Here is a 19,652-nt window from a genome sequence, read left to right as displayed (position 1 = left end):
TCTGGGATGCTCTAACTCTGAGCAGCCTAAGAAATAAATCAATTCAAGTAAAATGGAAACTTTCCTGAAACCTTATCCTTTCAAATTAGGTAGCTGATTCTGTAATTATTTGGAAAATTTAAATATAATGCAAATAAATTAAATTGGACAGCAAAAAGCAGTTGTATTTGAATCCATAAGTACATATAAAAGGAAGTTTATTTGCAAAACTCTTGACAGGAAAAATTTCATCACTAACAAGAATGTTCCCACCCAGATGAGAAAAATAGAAAAATCCTAATGTGTTTTAATTAGCCAAGCAAGACTTAGTTAAATGGACATTTACAGGTTTCTTCTAGTGAACCTCTTCTTTCCTAGAGTTGAAATCCCTGCACTGTGTCAACTAAGAGGTCAATGGTTCAGGATGAGGAACACATGTACACCCGTGGCAGATTCATGTCAATGTATGGCAAAACCAATACAATATTGTAAAGTAATTAGCCTCCAATTAAAATAAATAAATTTATATTAAAAAAGAAGAGGTCAATGTCTAAGACTTTGCTCATGAAAACCTAATTGTGTGGTTAGAGATGTCAATTTAGGACCTGCTATAATAAATGGGTGAATAAGCTTTTGTAATCTAAACTACTGATCTACATGTTTTTCTTTACCCCAACTGATTCTTCACATATAGGTTCAATCTTTTCAGTATCTGGGTTATTGGTTCAGCAGAAGTGTGAAAAAGCAATAACATTGTAGTAATCAGAATGTTACCCAGTTAATTATGGCTTCTCTTAGTGTAGAGATTATAAAATTATAGAACAAATTTCCTGTATCACCTCCTACACACAAATCAGTTCAGTTCAGTTGCTCAGTAATGTCCGACTCTTTGCGATCCCATGCAGCACGCCAGGCTTTCCTATCCATCACCAACTCCCGGAGCTTGCTCAAACTCATGTCCAAACTCATGGTAGTGCCATCCAACCATCTCATCCTCTGTCATCCCCTTCTCCTCCTGCCTTCAATCTTTCCCAGCATCAGGGTCTTTTCCAATGAGTCAGTTCTTCGCATCAGGTGGCCAAAGTATTGGAGATTCAGCTTCAGCATCAGTTCCTCCAATAAATATTCAGGACTGATTTCCTTTAGGATCTGGTTGGATCTCCTTGCAGTCCAAGGGACTCTCAAGAGTGTTCTCCAGCACCACAGTTCAAAAGTATCAATTCTTCAGTGCTCAGCTTTCTTTATAGTCCAACTCTCACATCCATACATGACCACTGGAAAAACCATAGCTTTTACTAGATGGACCTTTGTTGGCAAAATAATATCTCTGCTTTTTAATATGCTGTCTAGGTTGGTCATAGCTTTTCGTCCAAAGAACAAGCATCATTTAATTTCATGGCTGCAGTCACCATCTGCAGTGATTTGGGAGCCCCCCCAAATAAAGTCTCTTACTGTTTCCGTTTCCCCATCTATTTGCCATGAAGTGATGGGACCAGATGCCATGACCTTAGTTTTCTGAATGTTGAGTTTTAATCCAACTTTTTCACTCTCTTCTTTCACTTTCATCAAGAGGCTCTTTAGTTCTTCTTCACTTTCCACCATAGGGTGGTGTCATCTGCATATCTGAGGTTACTGATATCTCTCCCGGCAATCTTGATTCCAGCTTGTGCTTCATCCAGCCCAGCATTTCTCATGATATACTCTGCATATAAGTTAAATAGGCAGAGTGACAATATACAGCCTTGACATACTCCTTTCCCGATTTGGAACCAGTCTATGATTCCACGTCCAGTTCTAACTGTTGCTTCTTGACCTGCATATAGATTTCTCAGGATGCAGGTCAGGTGGTCTGGTATTCCCATCTCTTGAAGAATTTTCCAGTTTGCTGTGATCCACACAGTCAAAGGCTTTGGCATAGTCAATAAAGCAGAAGTAGATGTTTTTCTGATATTTTCTTGCTTTTTCAATGATCCACCGGATGTTGGCAATTTGATCACTCTGGTTCCTCTAATTGTTCTAAATCCAGTTTGAACATCTGGAAGTTCACAGCTCATATACTGTTGAAGCCTGGCTTGGAGAATTTTGAGCATTACTTTGCTAGTGTGTGAGATGAGTACAATTGTGTGGTAGTTTGAGCATTCTTTGGCATTGCCTTTCTTTGGGACTGAAATGAAAACTGACCTTTTTGAGTCCTGTGGCTACTGCTGAGTTTTCCAAATTTGCTGGCATATTGAGTGCAGCACTTTCACAGCACCATCTTTTAGGATTTGAAATAGCTCAGCTGGAATTTCATCTAGCCTTGTTTGTAGTGATGCTTCTTAAGGCCCACTTGACTTCACACTCCAGGATGTCTAGCTCTAGGTGAGTGATCACACCATCGTGGTTACCTGGCTCATGAAGGTCTTTTTTGTACAGTTCTTCTGTGTATTCTTGCCGCCTCTTCTTATTATCTTCTGCTTCTGTTAGGTCCATACCATTTCTGTCCTTGATTGTGCCCATCTTTGCAGGAAGTGTTCCCTTGGTATCTCTAATTTTCTTGAAGAGATCTTAATCTTTCCCATTCTATTGTTTTCCTCTGTTTCTTTGCATTGGTCGCCGAGGAAGGCTTTCTTACCTCTCCTTGCTGTTCTTTGGAACTCTGCATTCAGGTGGGAATATCTTTCCTTTTCTCCTTTGCTTTCGCTTCTCTTCTTTTCTCAGCTATGTGTAAGGCCTTCTCAGACAACCATTTTGCCTTTTTGCATTTCTTTTTCTTGGGGATGGTCTTGATCACTGCCTCCTTTACAATGTCACGAACCTCTGTCCATAGTTCTTCAGGCACTCATCTATCAGATTTAACCCCTTGAATCTATTTGTCATTTCTACTGTATAATCATAAGGGATTTGATTTAGGTCATACCTGAATGGTCTAGAGGTTTTCCCTACTTTTTTCAATTTCAGTCTGAATTTGGCAATAAGGAGTTCATGATCTGAGCCACAGTCAGCTCCCAGTCTTGTTTTTGCTGACTGTATAGAGCTTCTTATCTTTGACTGCAAAGAATATAATCAATCTGATTTCGGTACTGACCACCTGGTTATGTCCATGTGTAGAGTCTTCACTTGTGTTGTTGGAAGAGGGTGTTTGCTATGATCAGGTGTTACGCTACACACAAATATGTAAGGACAAATTCCAAAATGTGATGGAGAAGAATATTAGATTTAGTTATAGGAAACAGGAATACTTTTATAAAGATTATTAATTAAAGATATAGGGAATATATTTTAGAAACATTCTGCCCATGCATTGAAAATTATTCAAGAGTTGTATTTTTTTGCACCAAATTTGAATTATATTGTGATTTACTTTATATGAATTCTAGCCATTGAAATACATGTGTAGCATAATCTCATTTTTGCTTTAATTTTCATTTTGATAATGGCTAATGATAGTGACCGTCTTTTATGTGATTACTTAACTTCTATTTACCCACTTTGGTAAAATATCTATTTAAGATTTTTGCACATTTGAAAAATAAAAAGAATGTTATCCAACTGTATATTGTTTACCTTCTATAAAAACTGGTGAACAACAATCAACAGTTTTATATTAAAAAAATAAAATGGATATGCAAATTTATACTTTTGAAATCATCAGTAGCTATAACATTTTAGCTAATTTCTGCCTTTGTTAATTATTTAAGAGTTATATTTCATAACACTTGAAAATGTGTTTCTTCAAATGTCCCTGGAACACACTGTCATCCTTTTCCTCTGTAAATAATCTCACCCTTTAATTTATCAGACTGAAAATTTACCTTCAGGTACTTAAGTATTCCATCCTCCCTGACCCAGATTTCCTTAGAATTTTGAGGAAGACCTCTGGTCACTCTATCATAGCTTTTCAGTCTTCTGGAGTTTGCCTTCAGCTCTGCACATCCTCAAATGATGATCCGGCTTTAGAGGCTAACATCACTGGGTAGAGACTGTGGGAATCCAGCTCCTGTTGTCTGTTTAAGGTCAAGGATGGCAAGTGGAGCAGGGAATAATGATATCCTTTAGGAACAAAGTTCTAGACACAACGGGCAAGAATTATATATGTCTTTTTCCTTAGAGACACTGTCATACATGTAGGTTAGTTCTAGAATGTGATGATGACAGTGTTTAACCACTTATTTGTGGTTAAATAAGCTTTAGTTTCATACTTAGGCACTGAAATTCTTTGAAAGTTGGCATACGTGTATGGTGGTGGTGTAATAACGTGTTGGGTGGTGTTGTTATTTAATCGCTAAGTCGTGTCCAACTCTTTATGACCCCATGGACTGTAGCCCACCAGGCTCCTGTGTCCAAGGGATTTCCCAGGCAAGAATTCTGGAGTGGGTTGCCATTTCCTTCTCCAATACATATGTCTAGATATATTATAATCCATTATCCTATATGTATTATGTATTTCTTTATATACTTTTTAAACCATTTATTTAACCTGAACCTTGATTAAGTAGAATATACTTCCCAATTAACCTTGATAACAGAAGTTACCACATTTAAGCTTGAAAGAATGAAATGATGTAGGAGTTCTATGCTCATAGACTTAAAAAAATAAAATAAAATTTGGTCACTGAGATGAAATATCTCATTTTGTAAACTGTCCCTAGCATTTAATTGAACAACGGCTAACCCTCTACCAGACTATTATAGAATCATTCAATTTTGTATTTAAGTCTTTTCATTATTTTAAAAATTGTTATTTTGCCGCAGTGAATTCTACACATTTGTGAGTAGTGAAATTCTGAATATGCTGTTGATTGAAATGTGTGTTTAAGACATTCTCAGAATTTAATTAATGATTGTGGTATATATCATAATTACTTTGAGGAGGAAAACTTTCTAAAGTCTACAATAAAAGCATTTAGAAACTCTGGAATGAAGGGATCTCTATACTGTTCTCCATAGTGGTTGTATCAATTTACATATCCACCGACAGTGAAGGAAGGCTCCCTTCTCTCCACACCCTCTCCAGCATGAACTGTTTGTAGACTTTTTGGTGATGGCCATTCTGACTGCTGTGAGGTGATGCCTCACAGTAGTTTTGACTTGCATTTCTCTGTGGCTTAGCTGGTAAAGAATCCACCTGCAAGGCAGGAGACCTGGGTTCAATCCCTCGGTTGGGAAGATCCCCTGGAGAAGGGAAAGGCTATCTAATCTAGTATTCTGGCCTAGAGAATTCCATGGACTATACAGTCCATCAGGTCGAAAAGAATCGGACATGACTAAGTGACTTTTCATTTTCACTAATTATTGATGTTGAGCATCTTTTCATGTGTCTACGGGCCATCAATGTGTCTTCTCTGGAGAAATGTCTATTTCGGTTTTCTGCCCACTTTCTGACTGGGTTGTTTTTGTTGTTCTTGACTTGTATGAGCTGTTTGTGTATTTTGGAAATTAAGCCCCTGTCAGTCGCATCATTTACAAATACTTTCTCCCAGTCTGCTGGCTGTCCTTTCATTCTGTTTATGGTTTCCTTTGCTGTGCAAAATCTTGTAAGTTTTATTAGGTCCAATTTGTTTATTTTTGTTTTTATTTCTACTGCTTTGGGAGACCAACCTTAAGAAAACAGTGCTGCAATTTATGTCAGAAAATGTTTTGCCTATGTTCTCTTCTAGGAGGTTTACAGTGTTCTGTCTTATATTTAAGTCTTAAAGCAATTTTGAGTTTATTTTTGAGTATGGTGTGAGGAAATGTTTTAATCTCATTGATTTACATGAGGCTGTCCAGTCTTCCCTCCATCACTTGCTGAAGAGATGATCTTTCCTCCAATGTATATTCATTCTTGCCTTCTTTGTCTAAGATTAATTTCCCAGTGGGTATGTGAGTTTATTTCTGGGCTCTCTATTCTGTCCCACAGATACATACATCTCTTTCTGTGCCAGTATCCTGCTGTTTTGATTACTATAGCTTTGTAGTACTGTCTGAAGTCTGGGAGAGCTTCCAGCTTTGTTGTTTTTCCCCATGATTGCTCTGGCAATTATGGGTCTTTTATGATACAATACAAACTTTAGCATTATTTGTTCTAGTTCTATGGAAAATGTCATAAATTATTTGATAGGGATCCCATTAAACATGTAGATTGTTTGGGGGTAGTATGGGCATTTTAACAATATTAATTCTTTCAATCCAAGAGCATGGGCTATCTTGCCATGTCTTTAAATCATATTAAATTTCCTTTATCAATGTCTTATTGTTTTCAGCATACAAGTTTTTCACCTCCTTGGTCAGGTTTACTACTAAGTTTTTTTAATGTTAATTTAAAGTGGATTTTTAAAAAACTTTTCCTTTTTGATATTTCATTGTTAGTGTGAATATATGCAACTGAGTTTTGTGTGTTAATGTTGTATACTGATACCTAGCTGAATTTGTTTCAGTTCTAGCAGTTTTTGTGGGAAGTCTCTGTGCTTTCTCCATATATTATCATGTCATCACCATATAATGACAATTTTACCTCTTTTCTTTCAATTTGGATACCTTTCATTTCTTTTTCTTGTCTAATTGCCATGCTGTGCTGTGCTTAGTCACTCAGTCCTGTCTGACTCTTTGCAACCCCATGGACTGTAGCCCACCAGGCTCCTCTGTCCATGGGGATTCTCCAGGCAAGAATACTGGAGTGGGTTGAAATGCCCTCCTCCAGAGGATCTTCCCAATCCAGGAACTGAACACAGGTCTCCCACACTGCAGGCAGATTCTTTACCATCTGAACCACCAGGGAAGCCCATAAAAACTGGAATGGGTAGCCTATCCCTTCTCCAGGGGATCTTTCCAACTCAGGAATCAAACTGGGGTCTCCTGGATTCTTTACCAGCTGAGCTAGCAGGGAAGCCCAACTGCCATGGCCAGGACTTCCAATACTATGTTGAATAGAAGTGGTGAGAGTGGGCACCCTTGTCTTATTCCAGGTTTTAACAGGAAGGTTTTCAACTTTTTACCATTGAGTATTATGTTGCTGTGGGTTTGTCACAAATAACTTTTATTACGTTGAGATATGTTCCCTCTATACCCACTTTGGCAAGAGTTTTTTTTTTTTTTTATCACAAATGGATGTTGACTTTTTCAATGACAGAATCAAAGAGGAAATTAAAAAAATACCTTGAGATAAATGACAATGAAAATACAACTATACAAAACTGCAGTAAAAGCAGTCGTAAGAGGGAAGTTCACAGCGATACAGACCTTTCTCAAAAAACAAGAAAAATCCCAAATAAACAACATAAAGGAGTTAGAAAAACAAATAAAACCTGAAGTTATCAAAAGGAGGAAAAGAAAAACAAATAAAACCTAAAGTCATCAGAAGGAAGGAAATAATAAGCATTAGTGAGGAAGTAAAAAAAATAGAGATAAAAAAATAGGAAAAAAACACAATCAAACCAACCTGTGTTTTTGAAAGGGTAAACAAAAACCAACAAACCCTGGCCAGGCTCACCAAGAAAAGAAGCAGGACCCAAATAACCAAAATCAGAAATGAAAAAGAAGAAATAACAGCCAACTCTTCAGAAATATAAAAAAAAAAAACCTTAAGAGAATACTATGAACAATTGTATGCCATGAAACTGGACATCCTGGAAGATATACACAAGTTTCTAGAAACATACAATCCATCAAAATGAATCAAGAAGATACAGACCTATGAATAGACTGATCAGTAGCAGTGAAGTAGAATCTGTAATAAAATAACCCCCTGCAAACAAAAGTCTAGGACTGGATGACTTCACTAGGAAATTCTACCAAACATACAAAAAACATATACCAATCCTTCTCAAACTCTCCAAAAGACTAAAGAGGAAGGGACACTCCTAAGGTCACTCTGTGAAGTCACCATCACCGTGATACCAAAACCAGACAAAGACACAACCAAAAAAGGAAATTATAGGTCAATATCTTTAATGAATACAGATGCAGAAATTCTCAACAGAGTATTAGCAAACTGAATCCAATAATACATAAAAAAGATGACCATACACCATGATCAAGTTGGATTCATCCCAGGGTCACAAAGATGGTTCAACACACAAATCAAGGAGCTACACCACATCAACAAAAGAAACGACAAAAACCACATGATGAATCTCAACAGATGCAGAAAAAGCATGTGTTAAAACTCACTGTTCTTTTTAAACCTAGTTTTAACCCAGTGAGAAGTTGACTGTTGCATAGGCTTTTGAGTTCTGAGGATTATAGACATGTGATATTTATACTCTCTTACACACACAGAGAAAAAAAGTCATTTTGAAACAGAAAACTGCTTCATTCCATAAGCATGCCATTAATGCATGACTCAAGATGTCATAGTTTGGATGAGATAATCAAATTCCTTAGATGAATCAACTGAAAGCAGCTGCTTCGTTTAGGAACGATTTAGAGATATGTAAATTGAAGATAGACTGCAAGGGAGAAAAAAAGAGATAAGTGAAAAGATATCATTAAAAATACAAAATGATTAAAGAGTCATTATGACTACTGGGCCAATTGCAAAACTTTATGCTCATTCATCTTGCAAGGAATACCTCCAAATGAAAATGCAACTCTAGTTCTACTAGTACATATTTGATATTGACAGATGTACATGCCATCATTTTGAGATTATGAACTTGAAACCCTTGGGAGTCGTCATAGAACGAATGAACTAATATTCTTTGAAAATCCCAGTCCAAGAAAGTTTGTTCTCAATTATAACAATTCATGTTTATAAGGTGTCTTTCATTCAACTCTTAAGACACTGTGTACAGATGCATTTAAATATGCACGGTCATATATCACTGTCTTCATACATCACAGGCCAAATGTTTCAATTCCTTGGACATAAAGCAAGTCTTTATTTCATATATGAAAATAGAATCTCTACCCCTGCCACACAAATTCTCTATAAATAGCACCTTCTCATTTATGCTCCTATACTGCTTGTGTTGAAGGATTGTTAATGCAATCTTTTCTTAAAGAAATGTTTTAAAAATTCTTTAAAAACAAAACACCTGTGTTTTCTGGCAGGACAACAATGTATCAGCCAAAATAGCTTTATTTAATGACTGACTGTGGTTAGCTAGCGCCCCATAATTCATTTCATAATTGGAAAAAAATGTAACATTTGCTGACATCATCTGAGTGCTGATCTGGACCCACTGAACAGGGAGTTTTCCAACAAAAACGATTTAACTTTCCACTTCACAATTCAGGAAGAATTTAGGATTAGGGCATTCATGGAGTCTAGAAATGGTTTTCATTTTCAGCATTTTAGCTCAAAGTTTGAACAGGATGGAAAACTGGACATAGTTTAACTTCCAAGGCAAAATTTCGCCTGTACAATCTTACTTCCTCCGATGCATGTTGATACCAGACTGAGATAAAACATATTAAGCTCTGAAGAGAAAACAGCCTTAGAAGTGAAAAATTAAATGGAAGTTCTAATTAGTAAGGTCAGACAAAGTTACTCTAAGTTCTATTCTGAGTTTCTTCAACAAATATGTACTCACCTGATTCTTGATTACTTAGCTCTCCAGTCTATTTGAATGTTTGCAGTACAAAAATATCAACATATATGGATTACTTCAACAATTATTCTAAAGTAATACACTACCAGTTGCAGTGGCATTATTTGATAATGACAGATAATATATACTTTACTGTAAATATGGGTAAAGAACATCTACCCTAACCTTTCTTAACAAAGCTCATCTTTGTATCAGACAGGAGACAGAGAAACTTATTTTTAAAGCTGCCACCTTCCACATTTTTATCTCTTCTCATTTAAACACCCTTATGAATACGCCTAATTCTCGAGGCTGGAGTTAATTCCAAAGTCATAACCTAGGTTTAAACCCATCTGTCTGCTGACCCTGTGCTGGCACCTGAACAGCTGAAATGACAAAAACAAAACACATTAACTGTGTGTCTTGCTTCCTCTTTAAGTTCCACAGCACCAAATCTCAGATGGGCACACAACATGTCCAGAATATACCATCTTACTTTCCTACCTTAGTCTGCTCAGCCTGTCATAACAGGATACGAAGCTGTGTGGCTTAAGCAACAGAAATCACTCTTAACAATTCCAAAGGTAGAGAAGTGCAGTATCAGTGCTGGCCAGTTTCAGTTTCTCGTGAGGGCCCTCTTCCTGGATGCAGATGGCTGTGTTTTCATAGTGCAGAGATACAGTCATTCTTTCTTTTTCTCAAGATCCCTGCCCCTTCCCTCTCTCTTCCTTCCTTCCCTCTTTTTATAATGCCACACTCCTATCAGGTTAGAGCTCCCCCTTTATGGGTTCATTTAATCTCAACTCAGGTGGCGCTAGTGGTAAAGAACCCACTTGTCAGTGCAGGAGACAAAAGAGACGTGGGTTTGATCCCTGGGTCAGGAAAATTCCCTGGAGGAGGGTATGGCAACCCACTCCATTACTCTTGCCTGGAGAATTCCATGGACAGAGGAGTGTGGCAGGCTACAGTCCACGGAGTCGCAAATAGTCGGACACATCTGAGCACACATACACACACACACACACACACACAATATAAATATATATTTATATACTGCCTCCTAAAGACCTTATCTCTAGTAAAGACACATTGGGAGTTAGGGCTTCAACATATAAGCTTTAGGGAGATACAACTCAGTTCATAGCAATTCTCAAATGATCATTTCACTCAGCTCTGAAACTCATTCAGCTTCTCCCGTACCCTCACTACTTAACATATAGTGAAAGGGTGAAAGTTGCTCTGTCGTGTCCGACTCTTTGCATCCCCAGGGACTATAGCCTGCCAGGCTCCTCTGTCCATGAAATTCTCCAGCAAGAACACTGGAGTGGGTAGCAGGCGAATGAATTCTTTACCGTCTGAGCCACCAGGAAAGCCCAAGAATACTGGAGTGGGAAGTCCAGCCCTTCTCCAGGGGATCTTCCTGACCCAGGAACGGAACCTGGCTCTTCTTCATTGCAGGCAGATTCTTTGTCAGCTGAGCCACCAGAGAAGCCCCACTACTTAACATATGCTGATCATAACTTTATCAGGAAAGGAGAAGCAACTAGACACGAGCGCCTCTGAACACTACCAGTCTACTTGCCACATTGCTCCTCCCCTCCTGCCTCCTTCTCTTTACTACAGATGACAGAGCTCGGCCTGGGTCAAAGGACAACCTGATCAGGTCATCCATTGTCTTCCAGATCTTTTCTAGGGACTTAATTTCTACAATTATCTCTAGTATCTCAGATCCTTATGTCCTGTGAATTGTTCCTTTTTTCTGCTGCTCCTCATAAAAATTCTCTTCAAAGAGTTGTCCAGAGTTGCTGCTCTTACTTTCTCAGTTCACATTCTCTCCTAACCTACCTCAATTGGACACCTGTCCCTACAACTCCATGGACTCTGCCATTCCTCTCTTGCTTGCCCTCTTAGCAGTATTCAAGAAAGTTGACAATCCTTCCCTTCTTTTAAAAAAAATTAATTTTTTTTATTGTGATAAGAACACAACATGAAATATACTCTCAGATTTTTCAAGTGTATATTATATACAATACAGTATAATCTATAAGCAAAATTTTGTAGAGCAGATCCCTAGGACTTATTAACTTTCCATCCTGAAACAGTTACTTTTCTTGGAATCCATGACACCATACTCTCCTGGTTCCTATTTCACTGGCCTCTGCTTCTTAAGTCTTCTGCCCGGGCTCTGCCTTCTCCTCCATCTGAATGCTAAAGGTATGAGTACTGGGCTCTGCCTTGCTCTCCCTTCTTCTCTCTATGTATGCAGTTTTCCCAATTAACCTCACTCAGTACCATGGCTTTAAATACGATCTGTGTGCTGATGATTTCCAAATCTCTGTGTTCAGCTCTGACCTCTCTTTTAAGCTCCAGACTAAACATTCAGGTTCCTATTTGACATCTCCACACTGATTTTAAGTAGGTTGCTGCTGCTGCTAAGTCACTTCAGTCGTGTCCGACTCTGTGCGATCCCATAGACGGCAGCCCACCAGGCTCCCCTGTCCCTGGGATTCTCCAGGCAAGAACACTGGAGTGGGTTGCCATTTCCTTCTCCAATGCATGAAAGTGAAAAGTGGAAGGGAAGTCGCTTAGTCGTGTCCAACTCTTAGCGACCCCATGGACTGCAGCCCACCAGGCTCCTCCATCCATGGGATTTTCCAGGCAAGAGTACTGGAGTGGGGTGCCATTGCCTTCTCCGTTAAATAGGTTAGGTATTTCTAATTTAATGTGTCCAAGATAGAACTTTCCTTGGTCATTCCCAAGTCCAACCCTAATGGGTCTTTTTCTCAGTACATAACATCATCTTGGATTCAACATTGATTCCTCTCCTTTCCTCATTCATATTCACATCTAAACCCTTAGTAAGGCCTGCTGACTTAACCTCCAAAAGTATTCTGAAAACTTCTACTTTTCTCTGTTTCTACTACTACCTTCTCCTCTGGACTATTTCCAGTCTGCTAAGTCTACCAGGGTTCCCTCCTGTTCCCCACTCCCAGTACAAATGGAATCCCAATGGATGACTATATGGAAGACAAAGTGTTTTTTAAAAATAAAAATCAAATCATGACTCACTCTTCCTTGAAGTTCCTCTAATGACTCCTCATCAAGATCAGAGTAAAATCCAAAGCCTTGACCTAGAAAATTCTAGGGCTTATAGCATTTTCAGTGTAGTCTATGAGGGAATTAAGGTCTGCAGAACCATTAATGATGATGTTAGGTATGGGTTTTTCATAGATGCCTTTCATCTGGTTGGGGAAGTTCTCTGCTATTCCTAGCTTGAATGTTTTTATCCTGAAAGAATGTTGCATTTTGCCAAAATTTTTTTATCATTTGAGATAATCATGTGTTTTTGTCCTTTATTCTATTAATACAATATATAACACTGAACTAACCTTAAATAACTGGGTTACATTATACTTGATTATGGTTTACAATCTTTTTTATATGTCGCTTGGATTTGCTTTGCTGGTATTTTGTTGAGGAATTTTTGTTTTCTCAATAAGTCCTTGTCTGGTTTGTGTAGTAGAGTAATACTGACTTCAGAATGAATTTGGAAATGTTTCCTCCTTTACTATTTTCTGTAAGAGATTGTGAGAGATTGATAATGATCTTATGTTTGGTAGAATTCCCAGTGAAGCTATTTGGGCATATGCCTTTCTTTGTGGAATTTTTTTGATGACGAGTTCAACCTCTTTACTCGTCCTAGGCTGATTCAGATTTTCTATTTCCCTTTGAGACAGTTCTGGTAGTTAGTATCCTTCCAGGCATTTGTCCATTTCAACTGGGTTATCTAATTTGTTGGCATGTGATAATTCATGATATTCTCTCATATTCTTATTATTATAAGAAACTTATTATTTCAAAATACTATTTATTTTAGTAATTTGAGTCTTCTCTCTCTTATAGGTACTGAAGCTAAAGGTGTGTCAGTTTTGGTGATTTTCAAAGAACCAACTTTCATTGATTATTTACTGATTTTATGTTCTCTGTTTCATTTTTTTCTATCTAATCATTCATTTTCCCTCCACCTCTTTTTCCTCTAGTTTTAGCTTCTTTTTCTAGTTTCTTAAAGTGGGAGGTTAGGTTATTGATTTGAGACTTTTCTTCTTTTTTTAATGGGCATTTGTTGATATACATTTCTCTTGAAGCACTGCTTTAGCTGCATTTCATAAATTTTGGTATGTCCTGTATTCACTTTCATTCATCTCAAAGTATTTTTTAATTCTGTTCCTGGTTTAGCTTTTAACTTATTGATCATTTAGTAGTGTGCTGTTTAATTTACACATACTTGTGAACTTCCCAAATTTCCTTCTGTTTTGCATTTCTATTTGTGATCCATTGTGGTTGGAGGTCATACGTTGTATTATTTCAATCCTTCTGAATTTACTGTGGCTTGTTTTATGGCCTAATGTATGGTCTATTTTGAAAACTGTTCCATGTGTACTTGAGAAGAATGTATATTCTTTTGCTGTGTAGAATGTTCTATAGATGTCTATTAGGTCTATTTGGTTTATAGTGTTAAGTCTTCTATTTCCCTGTTGATTTTCTATCATTTTATTCATTATTTAAAGTAAAGTATTAAAGTCTTCAATTATTATTGTTGAATGGTGCATTTTAGTTCCCAACCAGGGAATGAACCTGGGCCCATGGCAGTGTAAACACCAAGTCCTAACCATTGGACTACCAAGGAATTCCCATCCATATATTTTAAGCATAGTTATACTTGAAATATGCCATTTTAGGTAAAGATAATTAACCATTTCATTTTTAAATGCAATTATTAAGTTTGAAAAATTCTACAAAAATCACAATATACCCTTATTCTGATGACGTATCTCTGATCACCACAGTTTCCTATGCTTCATTTAATAAACTCTTAGAAAACAGTTATTACTAGGTAATATAGTTTAAGTCATTTACATCTGAATTTGTAAACTTTTAGTTATGTTTCCATTTAATTTCTTTTATTGCTGTCATTATGAGCTAAGTTTTTACAATAAAAAAAAATCACCTGGGTCTAAGAATCTAAACAATGTCATCTAAATTAATTTTCTCTCTCCTTTCTCCATTTATTCCATCTTTGTGTTAGCTTCTTTTCAGGTTCAGTTCAGTTGCTCAGTTGTGTCCAACTCTTTGCAACCCCGTGGACTGCAGCATGGCCAGGCCTCCATGTCCATCACCAACTCCCAGAGCTTACTCAAACTCATGTCCATTAAGTTGGTGATGCCATCCAACCATCTCATCCTCTGTCGTTCCCTTCTCCTCCCACCTTTAATCATTCCCAGCATCAGAGTCTTTTCAAATGAGTCAGTTCTTCACATCAGGTGGCCAAAGTACCAGAGTTTCAGCTTTAGCATTAGTGCTTCCAATGAATATTCAGGACTGATTTCCTTTAGGATGGACCGGTTGGATCTCCTTGTAATCCAGGGGACTCTCAAGAGTCTTCTCCAATACCACAGTTCAAAACCATCAATTTTTTGGCACTCAGCTCTCTTTATAGTCCAACTCTCACATCCATACATGACCACTGGAAAAACCAAAGCTCTGACTAGAAGGACCTTTTTTGGCAAAGTAATGTCTCTGCTTTTTAATATGATGTCTAGGTTGGTCATAGCTTTTTGTCCAAAGAACAAGCATCATTTAATTTCATGGCTGCAGTCACCATCTGCAGTGATTTGGGAACCCCCAAAAATAAAGTCTCTCACCGTTTCCATCTATTTGTCATGAAATGATGGGACCAGATGCCATGATCTTAGTTTTCTGAATGTTGAGTTTTAATCCAACTTTTTCACTCTCTTCTTTCACTTTCATCAAGAGGCTATTTAGCTCTTCTTCGTTTCCACCATAGGGTGGTGTCATCTGCATATCTGAGGTTATTGATATTTCTCCCAGCAGTCTTGATTCCAGCTTGTGCTTCATCCAGCCCAGCATTTCTCATGATGTACTCTGCATATAAGTTAAATAGGCAATATACAACCTTGACGTACTCCTTTTCCTATTTGGAACCAGTCTGTGATTCCATGTCCAGTTCTAACTGTTGCTTCTTAACCTGCATACAGATTTCTCAGGAGGCAGGCCAAGTGGTCTGGTATTCCCATCTCTTGAAGAATTTTCCATTTTGCTGTGATCCACACAGTCAAAGGCTTTGGCACAGTCAATAAAGCAGAAATAGATGTTTTCTGGAACTCTCTCACTTTTTCAATGATCCAACGGATGTTGGCAGTTTGATCTCTGGTTCCTCTGCCTTTTCAAAATCCAGCTTGAACATCTGGAAGTTCACGGTTCACGTACTGTTGAAACCTGGCTTGGAGATGGATAGAGCTTCCTAAACACAGAGTAAAGAGAGAGTTCCTCTTTCCAATGGTTTTACCATTTCAGGATTGAGTTTCACACTCAACCAGAGATACTGAAGGTTTGATTACACCTACTGAACAGGCCTGGGATCTAGACTCCCTTTAGAAGCTGGTGATGGAATGAGCACCAACCATCCACAGGGTCTGGGAGTTGGGGAGGAGGATTTTATCAAAAGAGAATTAAGGTGCTCTTATCAGAAGAAGGAAGAATCTGCCAAACAAAAACAACAGAGGACCAATGTTCCCAATGTGTCAGATCATAGGAATCACTGAAATGAGTGTTAAAAAAACAGAGATCCTTGGACCCTTTCTCATTCTTATTGAATCAGAATCACTTAGAGGAGTTGTTCAGGAATCGGTGTTATTAACAGGATTAATGACTGTTCCATGTTAGTCACTGCTTCTGCTAAAATCTAAAGAAGTATTTGCAATATTCTCATTTTCCATCCATCTTAAGATATACTTCTTAGGCTATACATCCAAGCTAAAGAGAAGTGAAGAATCATTGACCACATTTAAGTTGTGTAGATATGCACTTGCAGCTGGTATGGGAAATGATCTGAAATAGATAGATACTTCTCTAAAACATCAAGAATTATTTATCCCTTTTTTTTTTGACTAGTGCAGTACAAAACTAATGACATATTTTATTTTAAAAAGAAAGAAAAAATGAAAACAGAAAACTCTTGTAATTCAACATTGTTTTTCTCCCCAAAGGCAAAAATATATAAATAGCCACTTATAACCATTTAATAGCTGCATTCTAGATTTGTTAAAAGAGACCATTCATGTCTTGAATTATATCCACACTCCTCATTTCTAAACACTCATATAGGTTTTGTCATTGGAAGAGAAGAGGTCCTCAGCAGATTAGAAAGTCACTGTGAGCACCAGTAAATTACTTTCTGCTTATATTCAGCTGTGTTGGCTGATACAAGTGTGTGATGTGTGAAGTTGCTCTGAGAATGGAGGCATCCTAACTCCTTTGCATTTTCATGAAGGTGTATTGGCTTCTTCTATGTACCTTGTGGATCTAAGTTTTAACACCAATATGTACTAATGCTAAAGGAATTTAAGCTATAACTCATACTTAAATATAATTAGCCAGTATGAAATTCATGTGTTTTGAAATGTTCAACAAAAACAATTTTTTATTGTTCAGTTGCTAAGTCACGTCTGACTCTTTGTGACCCCATGGACTGCAGTACACCAGGCTTCCCTGTCCTTCACTATCTCCCAGAGTTTGCTTAAACTCATGTCCATTGAGTCAGTGACGCCATCCAAACCATCTCATCCTCTGTTTGTCCCCTTCTACTTCTGCCCTCAATCTTTCCCAGTATCAGGGTCTTTTCCAATTAGTTGGCTCTTTGTATCAGGTGGCCAAAGTATCTGAGCTTCAGCATCAGTCCTCCCGATGAATGTTCAGGGTTGATTTCCTTTAGGATTGACTGGTTTGATCTCCCTGCTGTCCACAGGATTCTTAGGAGTCTTCTCCAGTACCATATTTCAAAAGCATCAATTCTTCGGTGCTCAGCTTTCTTTATGGCCCAACTCTCACATCCATATATGACTAATGGAAAAACCATAGCTATGACTATACTTTGCCAACTTTGCCAAATTTGTTGGCAAAGTGATGCCTCTGCTTTTTAATATGCTGTCTGGGTTTGTCATAGTTTTTATTCCAAGGAGCCAATTATCTTTCATGTGTCTGCAGTCACCATCTGCAGTGATTTTGGAGTCCAAGAAAATGAAATCTCTGTTTACATTTTTTCCCATCTATTTGCCATCAAGTGATGGAACTGGATGCCATGATATTAGTTTTTGAATGCTGGGTTTTAAGCCAGCTTTTCAGAAAAAATGAACCAAAAATACCATTTATTGAGTATTCTCTATGTATCTACTTTTTTGTTAAGCACATTACCCGGGTAATCTCATTAAATATTTATTACAATCCTATGAAGTATTTTCTGTTATTATTCCATTTTATGATAAGGAAATGGAAACGCCAAGTAAACAACCTGAATCCGCAAAGCTGTGAAACGGCTGAGACAGTTTAGCACAGTCTGTCTCCATCTATATACACCTACCACTCACCCTTTCTGGCTAATGGATGCAGTGCCAGTAGGGATGTGTGCAGTAGCCATGCGTTCAGCTGACAGAGGGGACAAGGTCAGCAAGTTCCTCTTAGGCACAGCTGAATCAATGCCCTTGACCTCATTAACTTCATACTGCATGCAGCTGAAGGCGCTTAGTGCAGACTTGGGTGTTTCCGAACACTCAGCAGCAATTAAAAGCCTTGCATCTGGGTTGAGGGATCCTAGACAGAGAAAGAGCAGGCTTCAGGAGTCCGTGCTGTCTGCTGGCGTAGACTAGACAGATTAGATTCACAGAATAAAGACAAATGAACATGCAAGTAGGAACTCACACCCTTCAAGTTCAGTGAAAGCAAGAACTGAACTCATTCATTTACAGCCATCACTAAGAAGTCCTCATTTTTTCAACCCATGTCTCCAAGGAAAATTTTCCTTTTCATAAAAAGTCATCTCTGTATTCTCTTTAAAAATGAGGTAGACTGTTCAAAAACTTTATTTTTTTCATTAGCCTCTCAGAAATTTAGAAGTTGCTCTGTGATCTTCAAAACTGGTTTGAATTAGGTGCACACTTATGAATCCATCAAGTTGGAGAAAGAGCTGAACTTTTCAACACCAGTTTATCAGTTTAACCGTTTTCTTTTATAAAAGAGGTATCAACAGAAGAAAAGGGGAAAGTCTGCCTTAACAATCCTATGCAAAGAGGCTCTCGGTTTGTTTTTTCTTTAATTATTATCAGTTCTTGAGAAATGAAGCTATCTGTTGCAATAAACAGCAGTTGTGGCATGCTCTGTGAAGACAGGGGAAACCTCCTGCAGGACTGTGTGAATGGACTTCAGTATACACTGCAGCCTACAAATACTTAAGAGCATTCCATTCTTCTCAGGAGATGTTTCTTTCTTTCTTATTCAGCTGTACTCAGATCCCTGTGGGGAGCAAGCGAGTCTGTGGACTCAATGAAACATAAAGGCAGTGGAGGCTTCCAGAGAGGCTTCTTTCTGTCCTTTAGGGTCTTCATTTGTTTACAACGCTTGATAGATCAGTTTAGTCCAGAATTCACCGATACAGGGGAGATACTGACTTGCCCTTTTGTGTAAACACAGAAAGCTGCAAATCAAAACCCCTGCCAGTGACCCCAAGCCCCAAGCTCTACGAACTATGGGACTGAGACAAGAAATTGTGAGAGTCAGTAATGGCACTGAAACCATACGTCATTGACTCAGAGTGACTGGAAATTAAAGCACCAACCCCAGAGGGAATTTTGCAAAGAAAGCAGGGAATGCTTGGGTGCTCTGTAGTCTCAAGCTCTCCTTCTTGCCTTGACTGGATCATTATTAGCAAAAACAGGTAGAAAAACTGCAAGATACTTCTGTAAGCTCTCCTTCCTTTAAAAGAAAAAAAAAGTTTTCATTGACTAAGGTTCCATGTGAAAAGCTGAGATGGGGCTTGGATGATTTGTATTAAATTTTGCCTCTACCTCTGAATTTATGTTACTTAAAGAAATGCGTACCACCACTGGATGTTTCTATTTTGAAAATCTATCCAAAAATGAGGTAATCATATCTTTTACCTTCTTAATCTTCCAAGAAAGGTATCGATCAGGCTGTGGACAATGTGTTTAATTCTGAGGAAAGGTGGCTCTGATGAAATTCAGGAGAATCCTTTTTTCTCTTATTGCTGTAGTTTTTTTTTCCCTTTGTTAAGACTCAATATAGTTCTTTTGCACCCAACAGACAATAATT

Source organism: Odocoileus virginianus, chromosome 1, assembly GCF_023699985.2.
Source record: "Odocoileus virginianus isolate 20LAN1187 ecotype Illinois chromosome 1, Ovbor_1.2, whole genome shotgun sequence".
NCBI lineage: Eukaryota > Metazoa > Chordata > Mammalia > Artiodactyla > Cervidae > Odocoileus > Odocoileus virginianus.
This window is presented reverse-complemented; position numbering follows the sequence as displayed.